The 20,716-nt window shown below is 39.2% G+C and overlaps 1 long non-coding RNA gene across 2 annotated transcripts in view; it reads left to right on the top strand.

Moving 5' to 3' along the window:
• Window positions 1–13,966, top strand: part of LOC139791254 (uncharacterized) — a 29,808-nt gene extending 15,842 nt beyond the window's left edge. For both annotated transcript variants that reach the window (XR_011723844.1, XR_011723845.1), the window contains exons 2-5: window positions 6,895–7,002; window positions 7,808–7,916; window positions 8,815–9,306; window positions 13,827–13,966. This is a non-coding gene — a long non-coding RNA (uncharacterized lncRNA). The remainder of the gene's footprint in view (window positions 1–6,894; window positions 7,003–7,807; window positions 7,917–8,814; window positions 9,307–13,826) is intronic.
• The last annotated feature ends 6,750 nt before the right edge of the window (window positions 13,967–20,716 follow it).

The raw sequence follows: 20,716 nt of genomic DNA, 5'->3' as shown, positions 1-20,716 counted from the left end.
AAGACAAGATTTTAGCATCAGGGACACTAACAGACTTTACTGTCCCTACACAGCCCCACCTGTGACCTCCTTTCTCTCCTGCTCACAACCCCACATCCCCATTTCAGCTCAGCAACCCCACAGCAGTGCTTCTCTGCAGCACTGCCAAGGTCCTGTCATGTCCCCAGGGAGGTGCCCCGTGTCCAGGGCTGGGGCAGTCCCTGGTCCCCCACCAGCCATCCCTGCTCCCTGTGGGGAGCCCCTGCTGACCCCAGTCCCAAGGGAGCCACCAGACAGCCTAGTGCCCTGGCACTTGGCACCTTTCAGGTCACAGGCATAGAGCATAAAGCACACATCTCAAGTGCCAAGAAAAGGGGATCGATTTTAGAAGAAGAGGAAAGTAGAAGGGAAGTCATTAAGTGAGAGCCATGCAGGACATTTTCTGGTAGGATTTAGAAAGGTTATAACAAGGCAAGGAATGAATGCGAAAGCTCAACACAGAGCAAACCTTTGTGGCTGCACCTCAGCTCTCAGTAAGAGTGAAGTTGTAACTGTTGCCTTGAGAGGAAAATAAGCTAGGCAGCAGCTCACAGGCTTATGGCACACACTGATGCAGGATCCAGGGTGTGAGAGGGCAGCAGTGACCACAATTGGTTAAGGGTCTTTCCTGCCTTCCTTGCACTGTGGTCCACATGAGCCCCACTGTTGCTTTTGAGGATGGAACTCAGGATCCTAGAGTTTGCCAGTGGCTGCTGATACGAAGGGGACCTAAAGTTATGCAAAACGTGAAGGCTACAGAACGACTTTCAGTTCTGTTGTAAGGAAAATACAGACAGTGTTGCAAGGGAGATACAGAAAAAGTTTCAAAGGTATATGTTTGGTTGCGGGTATGTATTTATAACTGAATCCATTTTCAAAGCCAACTGATGTTTAATATTTAGCTGTGGTTCTTCAAAGCCTCCGGACTGCCTTTTTGTTTCCTCCTTTAGGGAAACTAGAAAGATTTTGAACTCCATTATCAATATTTTTTGCACTTTCGTGTGCTCAGGACAAGTGTCCTTGAAAGGGCAGCAGTTTTGGATTTACTGATTGTCATGTAGACAAGGATGTTTTCAAAATAAAGGCACACAATCCATTTGTAAATCTTCCTGAATATATGAAAGTCTAATCAGGCTGATTCAGACAGCCATACTATGGCATTTCTCATTTGAATTCTCTCTTCCCCCAGGCCTTGTCTACAAGAAATATGCATACATTGTATTGTAAGTAGAAAACATGAATGATAACAATACTCAGCCCTGGTGGAGTTCAGAATGTATTTTAGTTTTAAGTGCATCTGAAAATTTACCTTTTTCATATACTGGTTGTAACTGCAGCAGCCTTCTATAATGTCTTTTTTTGTTGCTAACCATACAGTCCTGCAGCAACACAACCTTCCACTTTTTCTTACTGCTAGGAGTTGACAGCATTTTCTGCTTTAAGCTACATATTTATTGATTTGTTAGATGAACAGTGATCTTACATACCTACTCGTGTTTCTTTTTATGGGTAGGGTCCCGTTGAGTACAGACAGATGTACTGGTTGTGTGAGTGTGATTTGTGGGGCAGCTCTCCATTCTGATAAATCTGTTTTATTCAAATAATAATTTGCTGGTAATTATGTATAATGAACTGCTGACTGGTTTTGATTCTCAGTGTTACCTTTCATAGAAGTGATCACTTCTCACAGTGTTCTTCATGGCTCTCTCTTACAGTACCTATTTGAAATGTCTTTCTTTTCAATAACAGGCATTTGAGGAAAAACTTTACTACATGGGCAAGCAGCAAGTTCAGTGTTTCTGAGAAGTAGAAGTAACCACGCTCAGGGTGAGGGGCAAAGTAGCAGCAAAGATCATTTCTGTGGTCATGGTTGGGTGGAAATGGGGAGGCCTGGAGTAGGCTGCTTGGGTTGTGGAGGAGAGAGGGTGGGAAAAGTGGTCCTAGTTGGGCTGTTAAAGTCTGTAGAAAGACAAATTTCTTTCTTCCACTCTAGTTCAAGGGCTGAAGCCTGCTCCTAGAGGAACTTGATGGTGGCCATCATTTAACTTCTTTGTCTCATGACCTTTGATTGTAGATGGCCCTACTCTGCAAAGTAGCTTGCAGATACAGCTTCTTTTTTCCCCAAGTCCCTTCCCCTTCACTATCACCATGATTTAGAGACCTTGTTATCTCCTTACATCCTAGCGTAGGATTTGAATGTGAATGGACATTTATTTCTGCTCTGTCTGCTTCCACTTCCAATTTGATTGTGCTATGAGCTCTAATCTTGTCAAACACAGTGGAGGACCAAATGAATTAGCACGTGGCATCTTTTCCTAGGCCAGAAACAGGAAAAGCCTCTGAAGGCAGACTGCCTTCCTCTTTCTTCTCCCCTGCTTTCCTCCTCCAGCCCATGCTAGCCACACAGGCAGCAGGGTACAGCTGCCCTAACTAGGCATTTGTCTGGAAGGGATCTACCTAGAAGGATCTCTGGTATTTCACAGTTTGTGTTGGGTTTGCATGTTTAAGGTTTTGGTAGAGAGATGGATTCCCCATGTCCGATAGAGCCAATGCCAGCTCCCAGACAGACCTGCTTCTGGCCAAGGCTGAGCCCATCAGTAATGGTGAAAGCACCTCTGCCATAACACATTTCAGAAAAACTGCTGGGCAGCAGTAGCTGTAGAGAGGAGTGCAAATATGTGAGAGAAACAACTCTGCAGACACCAAGGTCAGTGAAGAAGGAGGGGGAGGAGGTGCCCCAGGAGCTGAAGCAGCAATTCCCCTGCAGCCATGCTGAAGACCATGGTGAAGCAGGCTGTTCCATGATGGAACCCATGCTCCTGGCAGGACCTGTGGATCCATGGAGAGAGAAGCCCACACTTGAGCAGGTTTGCTGGCAGGACTTGTGGCCCGCCGTGCTGAAGCAGTCTGTTCTTGAAGGATTTCACCCTGTGGAGGGAACACACACTGGAGCAGTTTGTGAAAAATTGCAGCTTATGGGAAGGACCCATGTTGGAGAAATTCATGTAGGACTGTTTCCTGTGGGAGGGACCCTGTGATAAAGAAGGGGAAGAGTGTGAGGGGGAAGGAGCAGCAGAGACAAGGTGTGTTAAGCTGATGGGAGCCCTGCTTTCCTGTCACCCTGCAGTGCTGTGGGGGGAAGGTAGAGAAATCAGGAGCAGAGTTGAGTTCTGGATGAAGAGGAAGGTTGGAGAAAGGTGTTTTAAGATTTCTTTTTTTCTCTCATTACCCTACTCTGATTTAATTGGCAATAAAATAAATTAATTTTCCTGAATCAAGTCTGTTTTGCCCATGATGGTATGGGGTGTGTGATCTCCCTGTCTTTATCTCAACCCAGGAGCTTTTCACTATATTTTCTCTCCTCTGCCCAGCTGAGAAGGGAAGTGATAGAGTGGCTGGGTGGGCACCTGGCATCCAGCCAGGGTTAACCCACCACACACATCATCACTGCTATACCCTGTGATTGTTGTGTTTGTCACTGTGGGCCTTTTCCCCCTTTACTGAACACTGCTCTGTCCTAAATTCATTAGCATTGAGTAGTTTCTTAATTTGGCATACTATGTGATAGCCCAAGGAGCCAACAAACAGTAATAAAAAAATGAATAATTTAATTTATTGTTTTGTGAGACACATCACTGTACTTTGTACTAGCAAGTCTGGGTGAGGTGCACTTTTTATATCTTGCAGAGTGTGGTGTATTTCGGATTTTTTTTGTGTGTGTGTCTTTCATTATGCTGACTTTAAAAGTCAGTCTTGCTCTTGCTCTTCTCAAAAGTCCCCCTGTTTGCCCTCCTAAAGAATGGGGAGAGTCTTGACATCTCTAAAATATTTATGGGATGGGAAAGCATTGATGCTAAATTTAGTAAGATACATGTTTTGATTGTTATCTTGGCAAGTAAAAGTCATTCAAGTGCTTCTTTACTAACTTCTCTGCTTGTTTGTCTTTCTTAGCAAGGAGATACCATTGCAAATTCCCATTAGAGAGAGATGACAAAGTTTGACACACTATCATTATGTAAAAGAATACTGACTCGTGTTATTGGCAATTACTGTATTCCTAAGAGTAATCTTTGCCTTAGCATCAGAGATGTTTAAACCAGATGCAGAATATGAGGGAGTTTATATCATGTACTCTCATAAAATGTGCTCTGTTGTCTTTCTTAAAACCATCATGGACTAACTGGATCTTCTGCTGCAGTGAACTCATTTAACACCAGCCAGGAAGAAAGACTGATATGATAGTATGTTTTTCCTTTGCTTGGCTTGCAGCCCTTGCATTTCTTATCTTAATAAAAGTGAGCTACACTGTGAATAGACTTAGTATGAATTAAAGAGACTTAAGATAAGGTTGGCTGCAAAATCTGTCACCTTTTTTTCCTTCCATCATCCGTAGCCATGAGACCACTTTTGCTGCACAGTAGATATGATGTGATTCCATTGCCTCTTCCCAAAGAGGAAAGACAATTTTTTGGTAGCTGGGCTAGTTGAAGATTCACTACAGTGTGTATAATAAATGTGTCAGCAATAAGACAAATACAAACGTGAGTGTTCTTTGGAAAAAAAGTTTGTTGGTTTTTTTCTTTAAATCACTTTGAAATCTATGTTAAAATGAGGACTCTAAGAGGAGCAGCATTTAAGGGAGGCTACATTTAATATATGAATTACTTGAAACTGCAGTATACTTTTGTCAGAATCAGAAATTCCAAGAAAATGGTACATGGAACAATTCTACAAGATTTTTATTTTAAGTCCTTGTGATTCAAGCATAGAAAAAATGTCAGGAAACATTATGACTTGTTCTCATATTCTATTTTTTAAAATCTGAGATAATAAAGCCTTTAGTTCATACCTAGAAGTACTTGAAAAAATTATTTCAAGTATTTCTAGATGTGAAATGAGGGCGTTATTGCTCTTCAGGGAGGAAACAGACTGAACAGCAGTTAAGCTATTATTTTCACTAAACCAAATAATATGCTTTAATAAAAAGCATCTTCTTAACTGCATTGTCCATTATTAACATGACTACATCAGCCCTGTAATATGCTTATTTCTAAGGGACTCTTGATGCTGCTTTTTCCTCAAGAGGGAGTGGTAATCTTTATCTTAGAAGCACATGCATGTTGCAGACTGACCCACCAGTTTTGCCTGTCTGGAGAAGGCTGCATTTGGTGTGGTCATCTCCTTTTTGTGACACAAGAAGGAAGAAGTCTCCTCCAGCTGAATGCACTGCAGGTGCCTGAGCATGATCAGTCATTCCCCTGTGAAGTCCATGGCAACTTTAATAAACTTGCTGAAAATATTGTGTACAATGTACTTGGGATTGCATATGCTTTCAGTTTTCTGTGTATTTGTGAAGGTTACAGGAGATTTAAATGCTAACCAAAAGGATCATTACTGCTGAAGGGCTGTCTATACTGAACCATAGTTGAAATAGATACTGAATATTTTGGAGGTGAAACTTTAGTTTTGTTTAACATTGCTGTTTTCCCTGCAACAAGAAGAGCAGGACTTTGGGTGTTAAAGTTCAGAGCTTGCTGATTCTCTTCCTCACCAAGCTCAGCATTCTATGGATCAGAAAACCTGTGGAGTTTGTACTCAAGTGCCAAACACCTTCTTTAAACCAACATATTTAATCTTTATAGCCAGAAGAGACCAGACCACAAGAGAAAGGGATTTTAACAAAAGAAAAGAACTCCATATCTGGCTTTCTTGCCCTGAGGCCTTTGCCCTGTGGTACCAAGTCACAGAAGTTTTGCTTCTTCAGATCCTACAGTAGAATCAATGCATTTTATTCACTGTGGAATTTATTTGGAGATAGTTTTAGTCTATCTTAATTTATTAAGTGTTCGCATTCCTCTGGATCACTTTGCTCCCAGACTGGCAAACCCAGCTGTGTTAACATTGCTCATAGTCTGTCACAGGCTGGAGATTATTACGTGTATTACTCCACTGTCAGGACTTGATCTTATTTCAATAGTTACTATTTTTACCCTATAAATTATTTTCAGGTAGATCTTTCTCCAGACCTGGCTTAGAGTCTGGCAGTCTCAAAACTACTGAAGTGCCAATAACCTCTGGAACTGATGAAATAATGTTGAGAGGAATAAACGAGTTAGAACAGGAGTGAATGGTAATCTTACTCATTAGATCTACTATTTCCAGAAAATAATTTTTTAACACATTTAGTCATGGCTTGAAAGCAATGTCTTCTGAGGTAATCAAAAAGACTTTTCAGTGATCCTCCACTCTGTTTATCAGGAAGCTTCTTATTTGAAGACCATTAATAGTTTAAGTCAGTTTTCTAGCCAGTCATTAATTATCATTAATTACATGAACATACAAATATATATTAAATATTCTGATTACCTTATATAACACAGTATCACAATAACTGTTATTTCAGAATTAACATTATGTCCTTTGCAGCCTATGCAAACTTCAAAGTTATTGGCTAATCTGCTTCTCACTCCGTTACATGTATCTGAGTGCCAGAGAGAAAGAACTGCTCAGAAGTTCCATTATTTTTGATAAACACTCTGTCTTAAGGCAAGGTGTTTCTTCCACTGCTATTTATGACAGTTTTTTTCCCTCAAGGAAATAACCCATAATAAGCTGCTGGAAAATGTTGTATTTTTGCAGCAAATGTGAAATTTTCAAAGTCGTTGGCAGTGTGCTGCATCAGTCCACAAGAAAATTTGAAAGCCAGAGGGAGTTTTGGGTAGGCAATGTGTTTCCTACCATGGAAATTTCACTCGACTAAATGCAAGAAAAATTTGCATAGTTGCTAGTTTCCCATGTGCTGTACTGTACCACCACTGAACTACCTGAATGGAAGAAAAAAAAAAAAAGTTTTTGTTGTTTGTTTTTTTCTCGTAGAGTAACAGATCTTGTGTATTAAGGAAAATGGACTCAGTACTTGGATCTGGAATTGAGAGAAAACAGTGTGAACACAACCTTTCCATCCTCATCTTAGGGATCAAAACTGTAAGTAGACAGGCAAGGGTTTGTGTCTCCATCCATTGGTAACTATGTTGTGGCTATTTGGGCTAGCTTGTGGCTAACTTGAGGGACACGTTTCCAGTACACAAGGTATTATATGGGATCCTGGTTATTTCATAATCTAAAGTGGTGGTGGTGGTCATTTTTCTACCTGGAAATATGTAAGCAGATGGCCATCTATAAACCTATACAGAACAAAGCAATAATATAATCATGACATTAAATATATTAAGTACTGCTCTCTTTCTGTTTGTCCTGTCCTGAAAGGTTTAAAGACAAGATTTTGAACATAAAATTGCTGTTTTTCTGCGTACTCCTATGACAGAAAGTATCTGCAGTGTAGCTTACAGCAAAGTCCTCTGTCTGAATAGTAAAGTGTATAGATTTATGGGCTACATTATTTTGTTGCTTAACAGAGGAATGTTATTTTCCCCTGCCTGAAAACCAAGCACATTTATTTTAGAATGCCCAGTTTCTCACATCATATCCTCAGTATAACCGTGCTGAAACTGTCCTTATAAAATAGGAACTTCCCTCAGATACGATGGGTATTTCCCAAGTAAACTTTTAATTTCATTAGTTAAATGAACAAAAGCAAATACATTGGTGGAAGAAGAACAGTCTTTTTCTGCAGCTTTTCTCACAACTACTGTGGGAACAGATATAAGGAATGATTTAAGTATCTCATTACTGTAATTCAGTTTTTTTCTATTACTAATACCTTTTCTGTAATACTGTGTACTGATAATCATGCTACTTCATTAAAGAGAGATTAACTTATTTTTTTCAGAGAGTTGGTGAGATATTTAGAGCAAATCAATTTTGCACCGTGGGCACTTGGGTGGAAGAACTTGATATAACAAGTACCTCCCTTGGCAGCTCCTGTAGAATAACATAAAGTAAGTGGGGTAATCTCTAAAACACAAAATCTTTAAGAAATCTTGCAGCAATACATAAAGGAGACCTTTGCCATCCTCAGAGTGGGATGGTACAAAAGCATGTTATAAGCTCAGGATGAAATTATAGCTGTAATGTGCTGCCCAGACATGTTTTTGTTGCCCTCAGCAGATACTTTCCTTACTGAAGGCCCCTGTGACACAGCAAAAAGGGTGCTACATGTTTTTTTTTGAGGGCAGATCATCAGGGGTGCTTGCATACAGTGGCATATCTTGGGCTATGTAATCAAACTTTCACACTGGAATTGGACTTATTCCAAACTTGTGCCCTCTAGGAGGTAAAAATTACATGATAATTTTTACTTCTCTCCATACCAGAGGGTCAGGTGTACATGAATGTGCTGCAAGAGCAGCAGTAGAATTTGACCCTCTTTTTATCTCTGCAGGGAAGATGGACATGGATTCAGATGGGTGTCTTTCCCAATACTACAGCTGCATCTTTTATGCTAGCACTATTTTATTGCATTTTTAAGGGGACTGTCAGAGGGATTACATAACAAGAGGACAGATGGTAAAACTTCCAGGAATAAAGTGACAAGGCATGTAATTAGGTGTTTCTGGGTTTAGGGTAAACCATACATGTGCAAACTGAAAATTGGAAGTAAGTGGAAATGGCTGCAAGAACTTGACCAGATCCTAGTGCAGGCAGGTGAGATTTGATGTCCTAATGGCAGCAGGTGTTACTGAATGGAGATCTTGCCCACAGTATTTAAAATGTAATTAATTTATTTATATGATGGAATTAAGGTGGGGGTGGTGGGAGGGGGAAAAAGAGAGGGGGTGAACAAGTTATTAATAACCTAAAGGCAAATAAGTATTTAAGTTGCCTTGTTTCTTTCAGCATTCACCATTCTAGAATAAGGGGAACCACCATGAGATGATTACTTGCTGGAGTCTGTCCGACAGCCTGAATCCTCAGCCCCAAGGTGCCTTCCAGAGGACATCCAAGTTCTTCCATTCAGCCAGAAATTCTCATATGGTCCATAGAATTCATAGAGTCTCTCAACCTGTGCACTGATGGCACATCTCATTTTCATGAGACTAAAACTGTGGGCATTATGTGGCTAACAGCCATGGCTTGTTGCAGTGTTAAAACTCTAAATTCTATGAAATCTTAGAGGCAGTTCTGACCATACCAAGTATAGGTTTGCAAAGCCTATTCAAAATGTACTTGCAGTGCTGTGAGACTCTATAGACGTAGCCAGAAGAGATACATAATCTAGTATGTAGATTATTTGCCAAATAACAAGTGTTCAGCTGCAAATTGAAAAACTGGAAGTGATCTTCTGCCGAAGATTATTTGGAAGCCAATGGTTCAATAAATGGTGCTCAGGTAAGCACTTGTATCTAGTCATTTATTCCCCTCAAACATTGACAAAAAGGAACGTTCTAATAATTACTCAATGTCATAGCCTCCAGGAGAGAAAACAAAGGGCTGAGTTCATCCCTAGTGTAACTGTAGTTAAATTTGCCATTTGCGGTTATTTAAAATGTCTTTTAGAGAGCAGCAAATTGGGTCTGGCATTGCATTTGTTCAAAGACTGTATGATTAAGCCTTTATTTCTCTCTGTCCTCTAAAGCCTCCTGAAAAATTGGCATGGAGTGTCAGTAGAGTTAAATAATTACATTTATTTCTAAACACATTAGATCTATTTCTATAAACTTTCCCCAATTCATGTTTGTTTGGTTTTAATTGGAGTCCAAATTGAAATCTAGAATGTAATTTCTGGGTCTCTGTTTCTTTCAGCGTGTAATTATACCAAAGTTATGCTGGGAAACAAGTTGCAGTTTTATCAGAACCTTTTGCCTGCATCTAAACATGTTTGCTAGAGCTTTAAAAAACTCTTTTGGCAGGTCATTTACCTTTAGTCTGTGAGAATTTTGTTTGAAAATACATTCTGGTGTTTTTGCTTGTTTTTTAACCAAAATTGTTTGACTAATTTTTTTTTGAATTCATGACAAATCAAGGAGCACTTGAAAACTGCTTGTTTCAGTAGCATCCTTGATTGTCCTCCCTGATGTGCATTAGGAATTCCAGGTATTATGGCATAATTTTTGCTCTCTTACTGGACTGTTGAAATTTTTATGGAAAAGTGTAGAAAAATGATATTTCAAGGGAACAAAATTAATTCTGATTTCAGCACGTGTTCATAAAATACTTCTGATCTTTTTCACAACTTGATGATAATGTACACCACTAGTACAATGACTCCTAGAATGTGAAAGGAAATTCAAATTTTTCATCCAAACACAAATAAATATAAATTCAATCTTAACCAATGTCAGTTATTGCTTGATAAGCCTTGTCCAGGTTAATAAGACCAGTGGGCATTCTGTGTTTTGATTTTATTGATATACTGTATTTAAGCCCTATTTTCTTCCCTTAATCAGCTTAAAGTATTAGGAAGAGTATGTTATAGTAAGGTGTCATTACATATTCATGTTAAGTACTCAGGAAAAAAAGGGAATATGAAGCTGGACAAATATTTATTCTGAAAATGAGGATTTTGACCTGTCCAAGACACATAAATGCACAACAGTGAGACAGCAATTTGTTTTCAGATCAATACAATGCCCAGTGATGACAGTGGCTGGCTTTGCATTAATTTCAATACTCAGTGAGTTCAATTTTCAGAGAAACATTTTTTTAACTCATAAAAGTGTCCTCCTGACCTTTTCTTCTTTTACAGATTTCCTGCTGTCTTTGAAGTCTGTTATAGCTATCCAAACTTGAGATGATATTTGAAATCCTGCTGATGGCTTTGCTTTTTTGGTTTTATTTCAATCTTGACATACATCTCTGTGTTATTTTAGTCCTCATTGATAAACTTGTTTACTGAAAAAGAGTGCTAACTTTTTTTTTGAGACTCTAGCTTTTAGATTATTATATTATGCATAAGGAGTCTGAATCACAGCATATATACTAAAAAAGGATTTAAAGTAAATAAAGAGCTGTGATCAATGAGGCCATAAATAGTTACATCTCGAGCTTACTGAAAAGGGTATGTTTTATGTAATAACACAGAAAGGATGGTTTGGTCATGTGCACTCTTTTGTTGACAAGTTCTCTACTGAATGGAAATGAAAATTGACATCAACAGAAAAAAACCACAACATTTTTCTTAAAAAACATAAGTCAGACTTCTGTCATTTTTAAGTCCTTCAGCTGTCTCTGCAAAGCCCAAGCAGGGACAGGAATGAGCCATGTGAGAAACCTCTCACCTACAGCTGAGGTATATCAGGATGAGAGAAATATTTGCTTCTCTTTGGACAAAAAAAAGCTGAATGCCAGTCTGATTCTCTCCTTCACGTGCTGGTGCCATAGGGGTGATGAGAACACAAGACATTAAATGTGTGCTGGGAGCAAGGAGATGTGAAAACATGTGGACAACTTGGACTTCCTCTAACAGGCAAGAAACCCTTCCTTCTAACTTGGAGTATCTCTACATAGGAATTTTTTAGGGTTTATTTATTGGGTTTTTTTAGTATTTATGTATATTAAAATAGCTTTAAACTCCTCAAACAAGGCTTACTCCTTGGGGGTATGACAGCTGTAAATGGCAGAAGACAACATGGTATCATTTTAACTGTGTGTGTCCAAACAGGGCTGACAGAGCTATCTTCACCTGAGTAGCACCACCTGTATAGGAAGAAGAACCAAAAACTTAGAAGGGATAAAGATACCATGTGCTGTTCCTCTTATGAAATTTTGGTAGATGGATATGAGCAGCGAACTCCAATTCCATGAGACCCCAACCAGGAATGGTGGAAAGAAGAGGAATCTGTCTGACACTTTAATTTAATCCCTGCAATAGATTCAAATAGCTGTACCAGTGTGTGTGTGTGTGTGTGTGTATATATACACACACATATACATATATCTTTTTTTCAGTTGCTTATGGTTTACCAGACATGTTGTAATGGCTCAAAAGTTACGGTGTACCTCATGAAAAAAAAAAGTAGCCAATTCTTAAAATGAGTTATTACCCAATATATTATAGGGTATATAATATATATTATACCCAATATATAGAATAATATATTCTGTGGAGCAGTGACACTCCATTGCACACATAGGTGTTTCAGTAACTTAGGAAACTGGATTATTTACTGAATGGAATGTATGCTGGTCTTTCTGCATGTTGGATGAACTGCTAAAATAATGAAATGTAGAAGAGCTGGGATAAAACAGAAGTCTGCATGTACACTCTACCTTTAAATATATAGTAAATGCTAAAATATTATGAGATCTCTTTGAAGTCTGTAAATATTTTGCATCCATTACTTTCAAATACTGTTTTTTGATAGGGTAAGATTAACTAACTCATGATGGTGTCACTGATGCATGAGTTACCTGTGTATACTTTCTCCACTTGAAAACACTATTTTGTATCTCATTCTATGGCACTTTGGAGGTCATCTAAAAAGAAAAAGGGTGTCTCTTAAAAGAAGAAGTCACTGTTGAGGAAAAACAACAAACCCAGTTTCTGAAAATTAAGCAGCATATCAAAACCCATATAGCTTTTGGCTTAAATTGTTCAGCACAGTCTTGCATTCTTCTGAGCAGTTCAGAAGGCAGCCATTTCCTTCATGTTTCCTATGTCTGAGCCCCTAAAGATTGTGTAATGGATGAGAATAAAAACATTTTAATGATAAGAGGTTCACAATGGGATCATTGTCAGGTTTGTACCTCGAGGGCTCTACCAGGGGCCATTGTCGTGCCTCTTTCCTTTCTCTAACAAGTGGATCCTGGTTCTCACTGAGGTATAGTGAGAGATCAGTGTAGCTACCCAAGAGCTAGCAGTGTCTCATCTTTCGTGTCAGCCTCCCTGTACTCACTGTGACAAAGTGAAAGGCTTTGGAAAAACCAGACTCATTCAGAGTAATTGAACTAAATGGATAATAGGACACTTATTAGAGCATTAAGCAGAAGAATACTCTCTGCCAGCTTTTGCAGAGACTACAGCTCTTTGTCATTTTATAATAGACATTCACTTAGGAGTCTATTCTTTTTTGTGTGCATTGGGATTTTTAAGATATCTAACTCCCATCAATATTAATGGAAGTTGTGCAAGTAAACCCTGGGAATTCAGAAAAATAAAAAAGAAGACCATTGTGTTTCTAGGAAAAATGCGACCAAAAGCCTAGAATAACTTGGATTCTATAACTGTTTCTATTACTGCACTATCTTAGAGGTAAAAAAGAGCTCAAATTATAATTGAAAGCCAACCACATAAGGAAAAATTCCACAGTGCCAACTTAGCCTAGATAGTAAGTTGCCCTTCAGACAATCTAAGCTTGCCCAGTTACCTCAGCTTTTCATGGAGTAAGAGTGCACTCAGAATAAAGCAGTCTAGCTCTGTACAATCCTCCTGCTTCCCAGTCTGAAGCCTTCACAAAGATTTCTTACCCTCTTGTTCTATTGACATCAGTCAGAAAGATACTTTTCAACATGAGGAATCAGGTGGGCATTTTTATCCAGTGTTATTATTTGAAAATACTGGCAATGCTGCTGATTTCACCTTTCCAGTTCAGCTCTGCTTAGATCCGATAATACTCATATTATAGTTTATTGTTGTATTTTATCCTTAAAATGCTTTGCAAATGTTAAACTGGATTATCTTGTTATTTAGTTAGTGCATTGGCATAACTCTGAGCTAGGTGTGAAAACATTAGAGTTCACAGCACCTGTAAATTTGGGAAAACGAGGAAGAGATAATTGCTAGTTAGAGAGTAAGTGTTTCAGCTGGGCACTGCTGTTTATATGAAAACTTACATGATGAGACCAACCTTGCAGTAAAAGAACTCCAGCCTCTAGCATCTTTTCACCCTGCCTTTTCTTGTGTTTTACAGGTGGAAAAACTGGGGGGAGAATACGTCTGTAAATGGTAGTGCAGAAAGTGAGCAGTACTTTGGAGCAGAATTAGCATTCAGTTTCTACTGATGCACTTCACTAAAGTGCACATCTCAGTCTTTCAAGTAACTTGTTTCTTTGAACCCAACCAGCAATTAAAATGGACGTACTGGAGTGAAGATTGATGGAGGAATCCAGACTTGCTCACAGCTGCAGTGAGACTTAAGTCCTTTGGCATCACCTGTGTCTGTGCTAACATGAAAACACAAATGGTTTCTTTAGGTAGTGAGGTACATTTTTCTGTTAGTTGTTTAGACACATCTAAAATAAGTATTCCCTGGTTTTGGAAAAATAGATTGTTTAGGGAAGCAGCTGAATATACACTTAATAGGCCCAGTTCCCATCTCATTTAGCTTTATGTAAACAGAAACAAACTCATCTAATGTGTAAGAATTACATTAAAGTAGAACCAGCCTGACAGGAGAAATCAACCTGTTACATTTGGGGATCCTCTGTTATGTTTTCTTAAAAACGGGAGGTTCTTACTGTGTAAAAATTATGCTTTATTAAAACTTTCAACGAGGTGCCGGCTCCTTTTGACTTACTGGGTATTTGTACCGAGGTCTTTTGAATGCTTGAAATAACCCTCCATCTTTATTTTTTTCCTAATTGGGACATTTCGGTTGCCTTCCACTAGATGGCTACAGGGAAAGCAGTTTTGCAGGAGCAGGGACAGGCAGCCCTCAGCGTCTGCGGGAAACTTCCTTGATACATTTTTTCTTCTTTAGTTCTGTGTCTGCCTATGTGATTCAAGCGAGCTTCCTAAGCCAAAAATTCCTTTTTAGTGGAGGTTGGAGAAAGTCACCGTCTTGGAGGAGCCTGCAGGAAATCAAACAAAACAACCCATTTGAGCCTGGTTTCATTCCATGCAGTTGTGTGTGCTAAGGCCAAGCTCAGGCTGTGCATCCTCACTGGCAGATTGAAGAAACATCCCAAGTGTTGTGTGCAGCAGACCTTAACGTTGGCCCCTGTTAAATGTCAACAGGAAAACCAGGTGTAGCCTTATGCTGTCCCTAGTGCTACAACAATTAATACTGTGCCCCACTTAACCACCTGTGTTGTACCACTGTGATCCAGAGCAGTTAGTTACAATACCTTATTCAAGCTTTCTGCCAGCTGTAGGAGATCAGCTGCTTGAGTACAAAAACCTGCCAGGACTACCCTCTTAAGTTAAAACTTTCTGAATGTATTTAAATTAGGAGAGTGAATTTATACTGGGTCACTCTTTTGAGTTATGTGGTAGTGATGTTTTTGGTTTTGGGGTAGAAGCCCAAAGCTACAGCCTGGATGGATTTTTCTGAAGCCTATGTAGTTCTAAGGGCATTAATGTTAGATGGTTTTAACTGGGACCAGTAAGATGCAGTAGATATGATTTCTGATTTTTTTTTAACCTAATTATAACAATTTGTTGGGGTTTGTTTGTTTGTTGTTTTAGTTTGTGTTTTGTTGGGGTTTTTTTGGGGTGTTTCTTTGGTTTTTTTGTATTTTTACTGTGCCTTTCATTATTAGTCTGCAGCATCACATGAAGGAAATATAATTATTTGCATTTTATAAATTGGAAAATAGAAGCACTACTCAGTGAGGTGACTTTCCCGAAGCCTTCTAGCCTGTTGGTGGCAGACCTGTGAAGAAAAGAGGTAAAAATCCCTTGAATCCTAAAAGAAATGGGGAAGTGGGGAGACCACACTGTAGTATCCTTGGGATTCTGGTTTCGGGGTTTGGCTGGAGGGAATAATGTAGCTAATGTTATTGGGAAAATTCCTACTGGTGTCTTTACTGGTGTTACTTGTGCAGCTCAGGATGCAAACATACAGACTTACTAGAGAAGCCTTTTTTTTTTAAAGTCCTATTTGTACCTAAACATTGTGTTGAATCTGGAATTTACTCTCCAAAAAGCTAGGGACGCAAATAGTAACCCAGAGTAAATTCATCTAGAGGAGTGGATCCTGTTTTGTAAACAAAAAGCACTGTGAAAGAATGGAAAAATCCTGTTTAATTTTTATGAACCACTTTTTCTACATCTCATGTAATATTTTAAATCTAAACAAATAGATAAAAGTCCATATTTGAAAGCTATTAGTCACATATCAGTCTTAATTCTTACTTATGTTAACCAAGGTTAGTCCATATCATGGGGTATAACTCTCCATTATCTATTATCCTTTCTAGCTACAACAACAGAGCTGAAACTCTCCTCAGAACCCCAGATTTTGGTGTGTTTTCTGAGTTTATTCTGCCTCCCCTAATATATCTTCTTGCATTTCTGAACGTTACTACTTCTACTGTGTTTTAAGGTGTAAGTCTCAGTCAGGATATAATCCTCTATGTTCTTTTCCTGTAAGTTAGTACAGTATTTTGTGGGGGAACATTTGTATGTGTGGAGATAGACATAGTCATCTTTAAAGCTCACAAAATGAGTGTAAGTCAGTCAGACTGTTCTACAGTTTAATTTTAAAATATTTATGAAGGACAACCTTTTTCTTTGCCATTTTTCTTGCAGCCTCAGTTATGCTGTTTGGGAGTACAGTTCTCCTGTACCAGTGCTTTCTGATATATCCACTGCTTTAATGAAACTATTCTGTAGCTTATATATAGCTAGGGAATAAGGTTGAGAACAGAGAAGTGCCTCCTGCATCATCCAGTTCTGTGTGCTGTATGAAATTCTGTATATTAGAAACTTGCAGTCAGAGTTAAGGTAGTTCTTGCACAAATCATGATTATATTTTATCAGTGTCTGTGATTTAGCACAGCTAGCTTGTGTCTATCCAACATAAGGTAGAGAATGGTGGTGCTATGGTAGGAGGGAGACAAATCTGGATCCCAGTGCATGCACAAGTGATGGAGAGCATCCACACTTCAACAGCTGTTTCTCTCCTAGTTTACCAGGACATCTGAGATTTGCTGCTGCTTTTGCTATTGATTCACCCAACTCAGTCTTCTAGCCCACCACTCTAATGTCAGTATCTCAGATGCCCGTGTTTATCCTAGTTTATCTTTTTGGACTTATCAACAACCAAGGACACAGTAACATTTTGAAGAATCAGGTATTAGAATCAACATGTGAATTGTGGCATCTCAAGCATTTCTAAGTGTTAGCCCTAGAGACCTCAGTCATAGTTGCAAGGCACCACATAACTACAAGGGCTTGGCCTTCCTGCAAGCCCTGGCCCATCTCATGAGGTTTAACTCGTGATCAACTGGGGGTTCTTTGTTCTTGCACTTAAAAGGTTTTTGTGAGTGAACTCTTGCTCTGTACACTGAAACTGGAGAAACAAGACAGTAAGCAGGAGATTAAGGTGAAGGGGCCATAAAGTGTGTGGCCGTTTCTAGAAGATAGAGGGTTATATCTCAGGAGACTGTTTTAATTCCTAGCTTTCTCCATGCATCTGTTTAATGACTTTGCAGTCATGGCACCTCACTTGGCCTCAGCTTCTCCATCTATATATACACCATCTCTTAAGCTACTTCAAAATCAGGTAATGATAGTATAAGCATGAGTGGTTAATGTTAAAATCAGACTGATGCTGTTAGATTCTAAAATCGCTTTATTCACCTTACCAATTCACCTCAGAATTACTGTCATGGTAAGTCTGTTTATCCCATGACTAACTTGCATTAAATGGAACTGAAACATGTATAAATTGTTAGTTTTTCAGTTCTGAATCCCAAAGATGCTAAGTACACAGTGACTATACGTACGTTTCAGATGAATACTGATCAGCAATGACAGAGCTAGGAGCTAAAGTGTGCTTACCCGTTATGCAGAGACAGTAACTAGAATGAAAACTCAGCTTTAAATAAACCAACATCCAGACAAAAATCTTGCTTTCTGTGTTGCCCAGAGGAGCTGAGCAGTACTTTGCATCCCTGCCAGAGGACTCTTCCCAGGTTGGTGTAGAGGGCAAGGAGTTCCAAGCTGTGCTGCTGACTCCCGTGGATGAGAGCCAAGAGAAGCACCTGCACTAATTCTTGCTAATTGCCTCCTAGCAGGCACTGGCTCTGCACAGGCTGCTGAGGAAGAACCAACTTCAGAAGTCAGCTCCACTGGAAAAAAAAAATGCAGCAGCAATTAGGAGATGGTCACCCATACATGAAATTTGTATTCACTTGCAAACAGTAGTCATAGTCATGGTTAAATTCCCAGCAACCTCTCTTCACTTCACATACATTCACAGTCAATAGAGAGGCGAGTCAAAGCTTGTTGCTCTGACAGTGATTTTTCTTCTGCCTGTATATTTTCCTTTTTGCACGCAGGGGGCTGCTGTGGGAGAAACATGAATGCAATCAGTAGCTGCACAAAGTATATTGGGGAATACTGCCAGGACAGCCAGTTTTTTCTTAGCTTGTTGCAGCTCTGTGAGCAGAATAGTAATCTGCATGTACACATGGAAAAAAAAGCAAAAAAACCCCAGAAAACAACATAACCTCAAGTGATAAAATAATGGGACTCAAAAAAGCTAGAAAATTCAGAGCTAATGCTGACAATCCTGCACTCCCTGTGCAGCTCAGAGAGCCAAACTGTTTTGGCTTAATGCAAAGGGATTTCAGCAGTGCTAGGAAGTTCAAGTACTCTTTCAACAGACACTTGCTGTTTAGAGAACCTCCACCCAAATGCTTGCCTACTGATTAGTTAAATTTGACAAGAAACTTTCATTCCTATTTCTGTACTGCTTTTTATCAGCTTAGTGTATATCCCAAGTGTTACTTTACTGTCGTGTTTTGCTAACTTCATTTCTTTTAGCCTGCCTCGTCTCCTTGTTCTTCTTCCAAGTGCTCAGTTTCCCAAATTCCTTTTCAATCCATCTTGCAGTGCTAGAGAAATGCTTTCGTTTCCACAGGATCTGTGTTTGGTGGTGGAGTATGTGCTGAAGGACCCTCTGAACAGATTCTCTGTTGTACAAGTTGCTGAAGCTTAGAATGCTTATTCTGCACCCAAGAGAGGAAAAAAAGGAAATGGGTGAGAGTTTCAAGCCTTTTGAAAAAGTTTAGTTTGAATATCACACTTACAGTTTGTCCTAATTCATCAGAGACTGTAAGTCCTGCTTTTGCTTAATTCTGATACTACTAATTCTCAGCCCAGGCCACAGTAAGGCTAACGAACCTTTTGACTAGAAGCTGAGCTCTACAGTAAAATCTTTAGCTTCTTATATTCAAAGTTATGAGGATAAATAGTAAAGTTTAAAGATTTGATTCCTGTTTAAGTGTGGCTGTTTGAATTGGAACCTCTCTGCTGTTGCATGCAAGCATCTGGATGGGCTTTGTCTGCATTTAGATGTCCATATTTTATACAGTCTGGATGTATGGCTGGGATTCCCCATCTAGGAAACAGCAAGAAATCAGTGTTACTGAAGTACAACAACTTGTATAAGGTTGATGTCTAAAACAAATTTTGCTCTGCAAGTGTTCGTATCTCTCCATTGCCCTTAGAAAATCCACCAGATCAGGCAAAAAAAAGTCATATTAAACCTCTACAACCTGGGAAGAAGAGCTCTGCTTTTGGTACCTGCAAAGCACAAACTGCACCGTTTTCCTGACACGTGTCCCTTACTGCACATTTCTTTGAATGTTATTTTGTGTGCCTGTTTGGTTTAGCCCTATTGGAGGACTGTCTTTGTCATTAGGGTGTCATAAGGTGTAAGATTTACTTGCCTTTTTTTCTAATGTGAAATAAAGCTAAGGTGGAAGACCATAAAGCAAATAAGGAGAATTCAGTATTTAATACCTTCATCCTAATGGATGGAATTTATTAATGAGATTTACATCTAAATGCCATTCTTTCTGCTGTGGAACAGGGCAACTTTTTCCTCTAAGGCAATAATGGGTAATGAGGCAAAAGGCATTCCTATTCAAAGGGCTTTGAAACTTCACAATGATATAATTATTCCAGTTGCCACATACCCAGCAGCATGCATTTCTGTGATTCGATCCAAAATCCAGTTCCCAGAATAGATGAACATTTGTGGATTAACAGATACATGCTGCAAAGGCTAGAGCTCTGCAAATAACTTGTTTGCCTCAGTGTGCTGACAGCAACCTATGAAAAGAATACTTTGGAGTAAAAAGAAGTCAAAGTAACATCAATGCCAAGATGGCGCTGTCTTCCAGGTTAAGAGGAGTTACTCAAAATGATATAAAACATTTGCAAGTAACTTCACTTTTTCATGAGTCAATCGACTTCCAACAAAACAGTAAACAAGATTAAAAGAAATTCTATTAGTAATTTGTTCTGACTAAAACAACTTCATAGTAATCACATCAGTCAGTGTGAGCTTTTGTTTCTTAAATGAAAGAATTAGTAAAAATAATCTGCTCTGTTCACATTGCAATTCAATTGCCTAAAACACGACTTGGAGAGATCTAAACACAGAAGAGGAAACCCAAATAACCAGAATGGTACTGTGCAAGGAAAACTTCTGAATTTTCATTTTAGGCCCAGGGAAATATTAAAAAAACATACAGTAGGCACCCCAAAATGCTCCTTTTCTACTTTCACCTCGGCATATCTTACTATCACCCTCCTTTTATTGCAACACATAAATAAGCTCATTGTGTAAAAGGTAGGGAATGAGCTGTGTTTACATCAAGCAGTAACCTGGGATATTAATTAGTCTAAGGATCACCAAGCATCAGCTGAGGAGCCTGTATTGGAATAAAGCACTTACTGAAGGTGACTTCTCATGGTCATTTCACAAGGACCTTTCCTGGAAAATGCTCACCACCACCCTGTCTTTGCTTCCCTCTTTCCTGCCCTCACAGTTTTCATCTTTCTGCAACAAGGTGATGGTTATGGAAAGCAGCCAGAGCCACCTCTGTTTTGATAGAGAAAGGT

Source organism: Heliangelus exortis, chromosome 1 (genome assembly GCF_036169615.1).
Source record: "Heliangelus exortis chromosome 1, bHelExo1.hap1, whole genome shotgun sequence".
In the NCBI taxonomy this organism is placed as follows: Eukaryota; Metazoa; Chordata; class Aves; order Apodiformes; family Trochilidae; genus Heliangelus; species Heliangelus exortis.
Note: the sequence above shows the minus strand (reverse complement) of the source record. Positions and strands in the feature narration are given on the sequence as shown.